This window comes from Primulina tabacum, chromosome 1 (assembly GCF_025594145.1).
Source record: "Primulina tabacum isolate GXHZ01 chromosome 1, ASM2559414v2, whole genome shotgun sequence".
Classification (NCBI taxonomy): Eukaryota; Viridiplantae; Streptophyta; class Magnoliopsida; order Lamiales; family Gesneriaceae; genus Primulina; species Primulina tabacum.
In genome coordinates, this window is record NC_134550.1 from 10012805 (window position 1) to 10027021 (window position 14217).

Below are 14217 nucleotides of genomic sequence, written 5' to 3' on the forward strand. Positions count from 1 at the left end.
GAGGTCTTGATCTAGTCCCTCTCCGTTAGAATTTATTTGTGCTACTCTTTTATTGCATATATATAGGTAGAAATTTGGCCAACCCCCGCTTTCGACGGTGTTTTTTTTAAAAAAAAAACTATGATTTGTTATTTCTTCATATCTCTTAATTTAATTGGTGCTTTAGAGATTGAAATACAATGATGAAAGTTGAAGAAATAGGACTTTTCACATGAGCCCGCTTGTCACGCATCAAACCTTGAAAAATTAATTGCACAATATATATGTGGCAATGGAATGGTCATATTCTTGCCACCATTACCAGCAATTAATAATTGATCCCCAACCTACAAGCCACAAAAGTTTTAAGGCAAGGTGTTGAAAGGGGTTTTTTTTTTTAAATATTATAATTTAATATTTTCTTTGTAAAAATTGGTAAGTTGTGAAGGTTGGTAAAACTAGTACAATACGGTACTTACTGTCCCGGGTTCATATTTTTTATTATTTTTTAAAAAAAAAAGAAAAAGAAAGTGGGGGCACGGATAGAATCCATGTCCAATCCGTGTGTCCGGATTTTAACTTTTTTAATTTTTTTAAAAAAAAATTAAAAGGGAGATCGACGATTGTTTGTGCAAAACCGTCGCTAAAGCACGAATTCAAAATATCCGTGACAGTCTGCCACGGATTCTGAGTCTGTGGCAGAGGGTCACGGATATTGAAACCCGTGACTCCCTTCTGGTCTTCTGCCTATTTAAATGCGGTGATGCTCTTCTTTTTATCACCGAAGCCGAGCAACTTAGGAGCAAAATTATTTCTTTCGATCATCGAGCATCGAACATTCTTTCCAACACCGGTCTTCAGACTTTTCCATTTAATTATTAGCGTAAATCTTCTGCATTTTTCAGAATATTAAGAGGTAACAATATTTTTTTGTTTAGTATATTTTATATTGTTCGTTCATTATGGGTTTTTTTTAAAAAAATATATATTTTAAAAACTTATTTATTAAAATATAACAAAATTTGTGGAGTTGTAAAAATATTACAATCCGGAAATGTGATTTCCGGATTCAGTAATTTTTTTTAAAAAAATTTAACGCTCACGGATTCTAAGAATCCGTGAGCGGTAACCCTCTTTAAAATGAGGTGCGCATCTCCTTCTCGGCATTCACCGTGAGCTCCTCCATATTTCTTCATTTTCCTTAATTTTCTGTTCCATCACCGAGCACCTCCTTCGATCACCGGAGCACCGCACAGAGCACGTAGTTTTCCAGCACCGATCTTCAGAAGTTTCATTTATTCGTTAGCATAAGTCTTCGACATTTTTTCAGAATATTAATAGGTAACGATATTATTTTTTGTTTATTATATTTATTATTGTTCGTTAATTGTAGTAGTGTTAAGTAATAACAACAATTTTAATATTAATTGTATTATTGGAATTATAATACTATAATTTAGAATTGTTGAATTACCGAACACAAACGGATCATAGTAGTTTTAAGTAATAATAATAAGTATAATTAATTTAATTACAAACATTATAATATTAATTGTATTATTGGAATTAGTTGTAATATAAATTGTATTATAGGCATAATTATAATATTAATTGTATAATAATGGACGCATCATGTAATATTTATAATTATAATTGTATTATTGGAGTAATTCTAATATTAATTGTATAATTGTATAATAATGAACGCATCACTTAATATTTATAATAATAATTGTATTATTTAAATAATTATAATATTAATTGTATAATAATAACTATACTTAATTTAATTACAATAAATGTATACGTACTAATATATATGTTATAATAACTATTACTCATGTATTTATTGTAATTACATGTTATACTTTTTATAATAAATAACTATTACTAATGTATACATTTTATAACAAATAACTATTACTAATAAATAACTTTTAATATTATAAACATTTTATAACTATTACTATACTTAATAATTACATGTTACAATAAATAACTATTTTGTAACTATTATAATGACATGTTATAATAAATTATTATAACTAATGTATACGTTTTATAACTATTACTATATTAATAATAACTATTACTAATATATTTTTTATAATTACTTGTTACGTTTTATGAAATATTAATGATTTTTAAAAGAAATTTTTTAATTTACAGTAATTAGTTTTATTACCAATTTTTCATCAACATATACGTTTTTTTTAGCCGAAAATTGCAAATAAATTTCGTTTACTATAAAATATGTAGTTAAATTTTATTGATATAAAATATAATATTTGTTAACTAATGATTTTTTGTTTGCAAGATGGCTGAAAATACGGAGAATGTGTTGTATTTGCGGGATAGACACATATCAACTAATATCAACGCTGAAAACATGGATGCAATAATTTCGCCACGCCGGTCTGACAAATGTCTTTGGAGATTGCTTAATGCTGGGATTCACCTCTATGTCCGCCTATGTCTTGCACGCATGGGCTTCTATGGTGTCATTCAGTGTGATCCTATTAAATATTATGATAATCATTTGCTTACAACCATTGTTGAGAGATGGCGTCGTTAGACACACACATTTCACCTTACCGTGGGCGAGGCAACAATCACCCTCACTACAAAAAAAAGTGTTTCTAGAATCGGTTTTTGAGGAGCATTTCTAAAACCGCTCGTGCAAACTGAACAACGAAATCGGTTTTGCTTAAACCATTCCTATTTCCTTACTTTTAGGAGTGGTCGCATAACCGCTTTAGTCGCGCAATTTTTAGTACCGATTTGTATCAACCGCTGCTATAAATTGCTCCTATTGATTTAGCTATTAGGACCATTCCGGAAACTACTCTAATTGAATATTTTTAACAGCGGTTTCACAAAACCGGTGTTGTGGACCGCCCTTATAGCTCTGTTTTTTTAGGATTGATTTGAAAATTGCACCTATTAAATACATTTAGTATTGGTCATATAAACCGTTTCTATACATTGCTCTTATTGATATAACTATTAAGAGCATTCCGAAAATTGCTCATACTGAAGACATGTAACAGCGGTTTTCACATAACCTGTGTCATGGACCGCCCTTATGGCTCTGTTTTTTTAGGATTGATTTGAAAATTGCACCTATTAAATACATTTAGTATTGGTCGTATAAACCGTTTCTATACATTGCACTTATTGATATAATTATTAAGAGCATTCCGGAAACTGCTCATATTGAAGATATCTAACCACGGTTTCACAGAACCGGTGTCGTTGCCCGCTTTTATTGCTCTATTTTTTTAGGATGGGTTTAGAAATTGTACCTATTAAATACTTTTAGTATTGGTCGTATAAAACGCTTTTATAAATTGCTCTTATTGATATAACTATTAGGAGCATTCCGGAAACTGCTCATATTGAAGACATGTAACAACGGTTTTCACAAAAACGTCGTCGTGGACCGCTTTTATTGCTCTAGTTTTTAGGATTGTTTCTAAAATATATTTATTGAATACTTTTTAGCTTTTGTTTTATATACATATAGTGCAAACTGCTCTTGCTGATATAACTATTAGAAGAATTTCGTAAACTGCTCATATTATATATTTTTAGCATCGATTTTCTCAAACGTGGTGATATGAACTGCTTTTGTGGCTCTATTTTATGATTAATTTGAAATTATACCTATTGAATATTTTTAGAACTTTTTTGTATAAATTGCTGCTACAAATTTCTCTTGTTAATATATATTACTATGAGCAGCATTTTGAAAAACTACTCATACTGAATATATATTACTATGTATATACATTACATGTCAATGATACATAAAGAAACAAAATAAATAGGAAATATAACACAAAACAAAATTTAAAAAAAAAACACAATCTCCTCAATGGGTGAGCTAAAAGCTCAATTTAATTGAAATAATAGACCAGACCCAATTAAATCAGAAATTCTATTCGATTTAATCAATAGTTTGGTTATTTTTTTTAAAAAAAATTATTGGTCAATTAGCTTATCAGTTTGGTATCTATTTTGAATTTAAAAAATCAGTTAAACTGAATGTAATTAAATCTTACAATTAAACTTTTCGTCCTCGCATTGGGTTACAAAAAGAGGCTTTGTTTGTATATGTTTTTGGTGTTTTCGGAGGTTTAATTTGTTTTTAACGCGTTTTTGTTAAACATATAGGAAGTGGCATATAGTGTATGATCGGACTCTTGCCACGTGTCAATCACTTTTATACTAGACATCTGTCAATAATTACACTCGATAAAAATGCGGAATTTAAAGTTTTTGTCAATTTATCAAAAACTATGACTAATAGCCACGAATCTAACATTTTAAAATGCACTCATGGTCAAAACATCATGTTTTGATAACTGTTACTCAACAACATATATAAAATGATTATTTTTTTAGAAAATAAAAGAAAATATAGTGGAACAGTTAACCATAAAAGTTTGTAATTCATTTGGAATTTTATTTTTAATATTATATTTGGTATTTATAAATTTTAATATATATTGTTATATAAATTTTTGGAAGGGTGGAAAAATTAAATTAAAAGTTTATAATAAACTGATGGCAAAAACTTGTGTGAAACGGTCTCATGGGTCGTATTTGTGAGACGGATATTTTATTTGGGTCATCAATGAAAAAGTATTACTTTTTATGCTAAGAATGTTACTTTTTATTGTGAATATCGATAGGGTTGACCCGTCTCATAGATTAAGATCCATGAGACGGTCTCATATGAGATTCACAAAAGAACGAGCGTATATCTCAGCAATAAAAAATAAAAGATTGAATCTTAAATTTGTAAGTGAATATAATAAATAGAAATGTTTTTTTGTTGGAACTTGCATGAATTTTTCTGTGAAGAAAAAGAGTGGGATGACGGATAAAAGAACGAGCATATATCTCTAGCAAACATGAAGATATGAAAAAGTACATCATTTTTTGCCGCAAAATCAATAATGTTTTTTCAATACCTATGAAATTGATCATCCCATTTGAGGCCAAGTGATCGGTGATACATCGATTTAGGGATCCATTTTGAATCTAGTATAAATTTAGAACAACTTTATTAATACTAACATTTGATAAAAATGTTTAAGTACTCAAAAATCATATATCATTATTATATCTGAATTCAAATATCATATATTAGTAAGTACTCTATTTTTAATATTTTGTATTAATTTTCATCCGAAAATACAAATGTGTAATCAATATTAGTATTTGATATATATGTTTTATGAGTATTTTGAGTACTCAAAAAACATATATTAATATCAGATCTGAAAAAATTAGTACTCAAATATCATATGTTATTACTGTATTTTTAATGTTTTGTATCGAATTTTATCTAAGAAAATAAATGTGGACTTAGAGAGTGCAAACATATTTTGTTGTAGATCAAATAGTTTAAATAAATAATTTTTTTGACAATGACTAACATGAATTTTTTGTTTAGATTTAGAGAGTGCATTGTAATTTACTCTTAACTATTCAATCCAAATTGATTAATCAATTAAAAAGACTATTTATCTACTTAATTAAAAATATGACAATTAGCAATGACTAAGTGTGAGAGATTTGAAGGACCGAGTCAAATTACGTGTACTACAGAAAACAAATATTTTATGAAAATGATATAATAAATCTATAAAAATCATTACTCATTATATAATCTGAAATTTTTGTAAGTTGATTAGATAATGATGTTGGTTTCTTTGATTATTTTTATTTAACAGTATATTCAATTTCACAAATGCCAAAATTTTGGCGGTAGATCTTATAACATTTACCACCAAAATTTTCATTTAACCAATTGAATTATATTAAATAGGAAAATTTGTGCACACTTTATTTGACAAAATATTTGACATTTTTAAAAATATTCGTTCGGGAGAAATATGTGAATGTAATAGCTCAAATCCTACTATAAATAATTTCAGTTGACTAAAAACCAATTGACTTTTTTTATTTCCTTCTTGCTTGTCTTGATTCTTGTTCCACCGTCAAAATAATAAAAATATATATTTTTAAATTACAAAAATCTCTCCACAAAAAGTTCCCTACTTTTTAAAAATTGTGGTGATAAAGATAATCTACCAAAGTTTCTCCAATTAAAAAAATTCTGAAAAGATAAACATACATTTAAAATTTTAAAATACCTTAATCTGAAACATTTCCCTCCATATTAAAGTTTAAAGTGTGATAATATGAAAAGATAAACATCCAACTCTTTTATCAAATTCTCTCCTTCTTTCATCATTCACTTCTTTCTACGGAAGATTGCTTTTTCTTTTCGCATTTGGAGGTAATTTATTTTCTTGTATGTGATTACTTCTTGCACTACCAAAATTTGTAAAACCTTCCTTACATGGTTGTACGGTTTTCTTGAATCTTGATCAATTGAGAATTTTTAGATTAATATAATTTGTTTCATACTTGGTTCGTCACGTGTATTTAGAAACACATGGGATTATCAGTCAGATCCAATTTTCTAGAACGATCGAAGGCTATACATATTTTCTTCTCCTAGAAATTTGAGTACGGTTTGCGGTGGGAGGCTTGTATAGGAACTCTTGCATGGTGTTTGCATTGAATGTTTCTTTTTATTAATTGAACCTCGATTTTGTTGGCAGTGTACCCCAATATTTGTTTTCTTTTCTTTTCCATCTAGAAATTAAGGTGACATGCCTCAGTTCTTGTTTCATACTTGGTTTTATAAATTTTTGTGTAAATATTTCATTTCTAAAAAATAAATATCAGTGAAATCAATTGCACTCAATTTTCGAGTGTCCTTCGGTGTGTGCGGTATGTGCATCTCCAAAGAAGTTTTTAATATAAAAAATTACCATTTTGTTAATTATATACATTTAATATTTATTTTGTGCGATTTTTTCATTATTTTTCAGGTTTGATATTAAATATGACAAATAAAAGAATGCGAAAATTGCTTCGGAATATAAGTGGACGATCTCGTAGAGATGATACGGGTAATAGAGGACACGAAGATGAGCCCGACTCACAAATCACTTCATCAAATCCATTATTAGACCCATAAAACAATGCAACACAAAACAATACCATGGAGTCAAGACAAAACGAAGAGCATAATCGAGGAGGTTAAAAATATTTTTTCAGTATAAATTGTTGATTATGTTTATCACTTGAAAAAAATAATTATATTTTGCATATTTTTTTAGGTCACAACGAGATCACACATTCATCCCAAAGATCACGAAAGAAACGTGGGAAAACTATTATGAAGGATGTTCATTCTTTAGCACCCGGTGACCGTTTAGTAGTAACATTTAACGAAAGAGGTCAACCTTATGGAGAAATGCAGCCGACGCTTGCCAATTTTGTGGGCACCATTGCTCGTAATGGAAATGTTTTGCCCCTTGATTTTTCAGATTGGAGAAAAATGCCTAAGCGTTGCTTGGATGATGCATGGGAACGTTTAACAGTAAGTTGATAAATATTTAAATTCATACTTAATTCAAAACATTATTATAACTTTTTCAATGTTCACAGGCAAGTTTTGATATCCTCGATCAACATAGAGCTAGTGTGATGCAGATGATGGGAGTTTCATGGAGGCGATGGAAGACCCAAGTTAAAGCTACTTCTTATGATCCAAATATTCCATTAAGGGAACTTGTGTCAATTCACCCCATTGCCCATGACCTTACGCCAGAAGTATGGCAAACTTTGTGTCATTATTGGAAGTCTAATGAGGTTGTTCTTATTTTGATTGATTTTTATATATATTTTTTGTTATGGATAAATTTGATATAATTATATTTTTCCAGAGCACTTCAAGAATAAATCGAGAAAATGGGAGTAAAACAAGAGGGATACATGCACAAGGACGGACAAATATTGCATCTTTGGAATATAAGTTTGTAAGTATTAGATCATAAAATATCTTCACGAATATTTGCATACTATTGATTTATTATATTACATGTTTTTTTTGTGTGTGTACTTTTGGCATGTATGGATTAGATATACGGGAGCTATTATTGAACATATGTGATTTAGGTAGTAAATTTTGTTAAGACATTTTCCATGCTTAGTATTTGAAAATATAATCAAGATTTTATTGTTGTGATGATATCATTCAATATAGATGAGTCTTGGGCTATTACAAATTTTGCATATTTAATCAAAAATATTTTTTTTCTATGTTTAGTTTCAAGAAAATGGCAGAAAACCAACTCGTATTGAAATATTACATTTGAGTCGACAAAGTAAAAAGAAAGGAGGAGCTCTTGTTGATGATGAAGCAATACGAGTTGAGGTTATAATTGTTTCAACGCTTTGAAATAGCTTCTCAATATTTTTTATTTTATTGACAAAATTTTTTTGTTAGGATTTACTAAATGATACGGTGCAGCGTCATCTCCAAGACAAGCCCGAAGGAACACAACCAACAGAAGTGCATGAGGATGCATTTTGGTTATAGTCTATTTACAATTTTATTTTGTTTTTTAAATATAATTATACATTGTACGATAATAATTATATGTATATTTTCAGTGAAATATTTGGACTAGAGCATTCTGGTCGGGTTCGATGTCTAGGAGCCGGTGCATTGCCTAGCCAAGTTTTCCCAGATCAGTATAAGTCTAGATTATTTTTAACACAGAGTAATCTCCTTACTTCTGATGTTACTAATAAGTTACGAGAAATGGAAGATAAAATGAAAAGTATGGAAGAACAAAGGCTAGAAGAAATGGAGCGGATGAGACAGATACATGAACATCAACTCCAAAATTTTACAAGAGTCATTCAAAGTATGATAACTGGAAGTGCTGGAGGATCTTGTGGGCCAGAATTATTACCAACACAGGTAGCCACATATTGAATAATAATGAATTGATTCTAAAGCACTTATATAAATGCATAGTATTAATTTAATTTTTTTTCTAGATGGCAGCTATCATGGCAGATATTATGCAGCAACAGACAAAAACTCCACAAAATGCACATGAAAGTCGAAGATCTCCATCAATGTCAGAGTCGAACAGTGATTAGAAGAAATTTGAAAAACATTTTTATTTTATCCATTGAATTTGAAATATTTTGGGTTATTTTATATTAAAAATTGGAAGTATTATTGATATTTTTTGTGGATAATAGTGTTTTATTAATTAATGATAACATTCATTTTGTGGATTGAAATATTAAATATGAATTTTTTTATTGTTTATTTGATGAATATTTATTTATCTATTTTTTTGGTTGATGAATTGTTTGCGAAATAATGTATATTTGTTTTAAATAAAATACAGTAAAAGAGTTAATTATTGTTAAATTGGATTTGGGAGCAATTCCAAATAATTTTATTAAAATCATTTTAAAATATCGGCTCAAACATTGCTTCTATATCTTTTGTTTTACGAACGATTTGAAAACTACTTTCATATCGACAACGTATAGGAACGGAGGAAAACCATTCTTATTGCCAACTGTGTCCAAAGCGGTTTGACATCGGTCCTATATTTCTTGCTCCTATATCGATGCCATATAGGAGTGATTTGCAACCGCTCTTAAAGTTGTTATATGCACGACGTGTATGATCGGTGTCAAACCTCTCTTCAGTTGCTACCATTAATAGCGGTTGCAAAGCACTCTTGGAATGCTTTGAAGGGGCTCCTAAATGCAGAGATATGGGAGCGGTCCAAAACCGTTGTAATATTCACAATATGTATAATTGGTTTCAAACCGCTCTTTAATTGGCAACATCAATAAAGGTTGCAAATCGCTCTTATATCCATGGCATGTAGGAGCGGTGTAAGACCGTTCTTACACTTCACGCCTTTTAGAACACTTTGAAACGGTTCCTAAATACACAACTACAAAAACGGTTCGAAACTGTTGTAAATATGTGATGGGTACGAGCATTATCAAACAGCACCTAAAATAAACAATAGAAGCGGTTCTTCAACTTGTACCACCGGTTGAAAAAACCCCTTCTATAAGATATAAGGTCATCAATAAGAGGAGCGATTTTGCAACCGGTGGTGCAAGTGCTGGAGCGGGTAAAAACCGATCTTAAAATTGAAAAAAACTGATATTATTGCCTTCAATTGACGTAAACAAAAAACACAAATGTGAGATTTGTGTTGAGGCAAAATTTACAAAGGCCTCGTTTCCATCCGTGGAAAGAAATACAACTCCTCTAGAGTTAATTCACACTGATTTATGTGATTTGAAGTTTGTGCAAACTAGAGGAGGAAAAAATTATTTCATTACTTTCATTGATGATTGCACAATGTATTGTTATGTCTATTTGCTACGTAGCAAAGATGAGGCTCTCGAAGTGTTTAAACACTATAAGAATGAGGTTGAAAACCAATTGGCTAAACGAATAAAAATTATTCGTAGTGATAGAGGTGGAGAATATGGAGTACCATTTGACGAATTTTGTTGCGAAAGTGGCATTATTCATCAAACTACTGCGCCATATTCACCACAATCAAATGGTATTGCTGAAAGGAAAAATCGCACTCTTATAGAAATGATGAACGCAATGTTATTGAGTTCAGGTTTACCCCAAAACTTGTGGGGGGAAGCAATCCTTTCAGCCAACTACATTCTTAATAAAATACCACACAAAGTTAAGGACGAAACTTCTTATGAATTATGGAAAGGCCACAAGCCTTCCTACAAATATTTAAAAGTGTGGGGGTGTTTGGCAAAAGTTGAAGTGCCAAAACCAAAACAAGTAAAAATTGGACTAAAGACAATAGATTGCATATTTATTGGATATGCAAATAATAGTAGTGCATATCGATTTTTGGTACATAAATCTGAAATGAGCGACGTGCATGAAGGAACAATTATTGAATCAAGGAATGCTGTCTTCTTTGAAACAACATTTCCTTGTAAAGAAAATAAAGAAACAAGTTCTCGAAAAAGGACTTATGATACTACGAGCAGTGGAGTTCAAGAAGAACAACAAGAACCACGACGTAGTAAGAGGGTTAAAACAGCAATGACCTTTGGCCCTGATTTTCTAACTTATATATTGGAAAATGAACAAAGGACAATTAGTGAAGCACTATCAAGTCCTGAAGCCCCCTTTTGGAAGGAGGCAATGAACAATGAGATAGAATGTATCTTGTAAAATCATACATGGGTATTGGTTGATCTCCCTCCGGGAAATAAACCATTAGGATGAAGTGGATTCTTAAAAAGAAATACAAGACAGATGGATCTATTGAAAAATATAAGGCTAGATTAGTAGCCAAAAGATATAGACAAATGGAAGGTCTTGATTATTTTGATACATACTCGCCAGTGATGAGAATAACATCTATTCGAGTATTGATAGCAATTGAATCATTAATGTTAGAATTAAATTTATTGTGGAGATGCTAAGGAAAAATCAGTAGATGTTGGATTAAGTACAAAACCAGTAGAACCAGTAGATGTTGGATTAGTACAAAACCAGTAGAACCAGTAGATGTTGTAAACCAGAAGTACTTCTATCGCGCTAAAACCTGCTTAAATAATTTCTTAGCTAAAACCAGTATACACTAACAGAATCTTGCGTATCTCAAAGTCTCTAAATATTACCGTTGATCTATTAATGTGATACCAGCATTTATTGCTTCATTAAATGCCATTAAATGCTATACAAGAACATTTAAGACGGTATACCATTTTTGGTATGAACTGCGACTGATTACTTTTGATGTATTCTGCAGGGTCCATTTTAAGCAATAAAGCTGAACCACCAAAAAGAAAAGAACCGTTCAGTTTTTGAACGTTGAATATAGCCTACATATGGAGATGAAGGATTTCGTGAAGAAGAATGTAGCATTTGAACAAAAATCTGAATTGAAAAACATCATTCGAGCATTGTTAGAACTTTCAGTTATCTAAAGAGCTCAAACACTGAAAAAGCAGCACGCGCTTCATTGCATACTTTTGATCATTGAGATCATATTGTGCTAAGCTATTTTCGTTATATCTTCTCAAGCTATTCACTTCATTATTTCATTGATAGAAGAATTTGTAACTGGAAAAGAGTCTTTTCCAGAATTTAAGATCATTCAAGAAGTTGAGTTGTAAAGCTAAAAGTTTCAATAGGCGAAGGGTAAGTCCTGTTGAAGTGGGTGTGTACAATTGTTGTACTGTATTTACCAAATTCTTTTAGTGATACCTTCTGGAAACAGAAGAAGGGGAGACGTAGAAGATTCATCTTCGAACTTCCAGAAACAAACCTTGTGCTATCTACTGCTTTTCGGCTTTATCATTTTTCACCCACTAACCAACAGATCGTTTTCCGCACATTATCTTGTGATCTGCTGGTCTTTATACTTGAACAAGAATCGTTAAAATCTCTAACAGGATTTTAGCACATCATTCGAAAGAATTTATTAAGTTGGCCATTGAGTTTATTCAACCCCCCTTTCTAAACTCAACCCGATCCTCAACAAGTGGTACAGAGCAGAGTTATTCTTTTTCTGAAAAATATTTAATAGACATGGCTCATTTCAGCAAAGTTCCAATGTTCTCAAAAGAAGATTTCGATGATTGGAAAATCAGAATGCACGCTCATCTTGCGGCTCAAGATGATGACATATGGTATGTCATCACTGATGGTTCATTAAAGATCTTAAAGCCAAATCCAGCTATTGCTATCACCGAAGGTGCACCTCAGATACTTGAAAAACCAAGATATGAATGGACAAGTGAGGACAAGAAGAAAGCCAATCTTGACAACGTTGCGAAGGACATTTTATACAAGACACTCGACAAAAATACCTTAAGCAAAATCAAGATGTGCCATACTGCCAAGGAAATCTGGGAAAAATTAATTCAGATCTGTGAAGGAAACGAAGAAACAAAGGAAAACAAACTGTCTGTAGCCATGCAGAAGTTTGAAAATATGAAGATGAGGGCTGGAGAAACTATGAATGAATTTTATGAACGATTCAGCAGCCTCGTCAATGAACTCTCAGCTCTTGGGAAAGACTTTGGCAATAGAGAAATTGTATTAAAGGTAATGAGAGGCCTACCCAGAGAATGGGACGTCAAAACAATGGCAATGAGAGCTTCCAAGGATCTCAACAAGTTAGAACTACACGACTTGTTCTCGGATTTAAAGGCATATGAGTTTGAACTTGAAGTTCGAAGTGGAGAAGAGCCCTTAGAAAATCCACCAACCAAAGCTCTCGCAGCTACTGTTAACTCTACTACTACAGTTGCTCCAAGCTCATCTTCTGCTATTGCTTTAGAGAACACTTCTGAGAGAAGTGCTGAACAGATAAGCAATGACGCAATGTCATTATTTTTTAAGAAGTTTTCAAAATTCATGAGAAAGAATCATAGAACATTTCAAAGTCCCAACCGCAATTTCAAAAAGGAATAATCACCTAGTGATATGGCATGCTTTAACTGTGGAAAAGTTGGACACTTCATTGCTGATTGTCCAAAACCAAATAAGGATGACCAGAGGAAGAAGGGTGTCAAACGCAATGATAAAAAGACCAGAAGAAACAGGAAGGTAATGGTTGCAGAAGAAAGTAAGTCCAAATGGACAGACTCAAGTTCTGAATCTTCTGGTTCTGAAAGCCATTCGAGTGAAAGTGATGAAGATGAGATCAAATGTCTGATGGCAAATACTGATTCAACCTCGACATATGGAGAGGTATTTGACTTTGATTCTGATGAATTTACACGCACTGAGTTAGTCAAAGCATTACACGACATGGTAGAAGAGTATTCTAGACTTTTTCGGTCATTCGAGGAAGTTAAGATCGAAAATCAGGACTTAAAAGATCAGAACAGTAAGTTAACTTGCTTGCAAGTAGACAGCTGTAATGATTTACAAGTTGAGATGAGTAAATTAAAAACGGAGAATGAAAGAGCAAAAGCAGAATACCAGAAGATGCTTTCTGAAAACCAGAAGTTATCACTACTGGTAAATGTTTGGAACAAGTCCTCTATTTCACTGGAAAAGATGCAAGAATTACAAAAACAATCTGAAGATAGGAGTGGTCTCGGATTTTGTAATAATGAAGGCACTTCTGAAACGAATACTAAGCCAAAACTGGATATGTGCAAAGGGAAGTATATTCACTTTGTGAAATCCAGTGTGGTACAGAAACCAGAAGTACCTACTGTTTCAGTAGAAAGGAATGTAAATCAGATGAATAAAAGGATGCATTATGGTCTGGGTTATGTTGAACCTAAGGAAAAAGTTGATCAGAGTTCTAG

The 14217-nt window shown here is 31.4% G+C and overlaps 1 long non-coding RNA gene across 1 annotated transcript; it reads left to right on the forward strand.

The window, feature by feature from the left end:
• Positions 1-7244: 7244 nt before the first annotated feature.
• On the forward strand, positions 7245-8286 carry LOC142517853 (uncharacterized). The gene is made up of 3 exons (XR_012813408.1): positions 7245-7447; positions 7516-7886; positions 8177-8286. It is a non-coding gene; the product is annotated as an uncharacterized LOC142517853 (long non-coding RNA).
• Positions 8287-14217: the final 5931 nt, after the last annotated feature.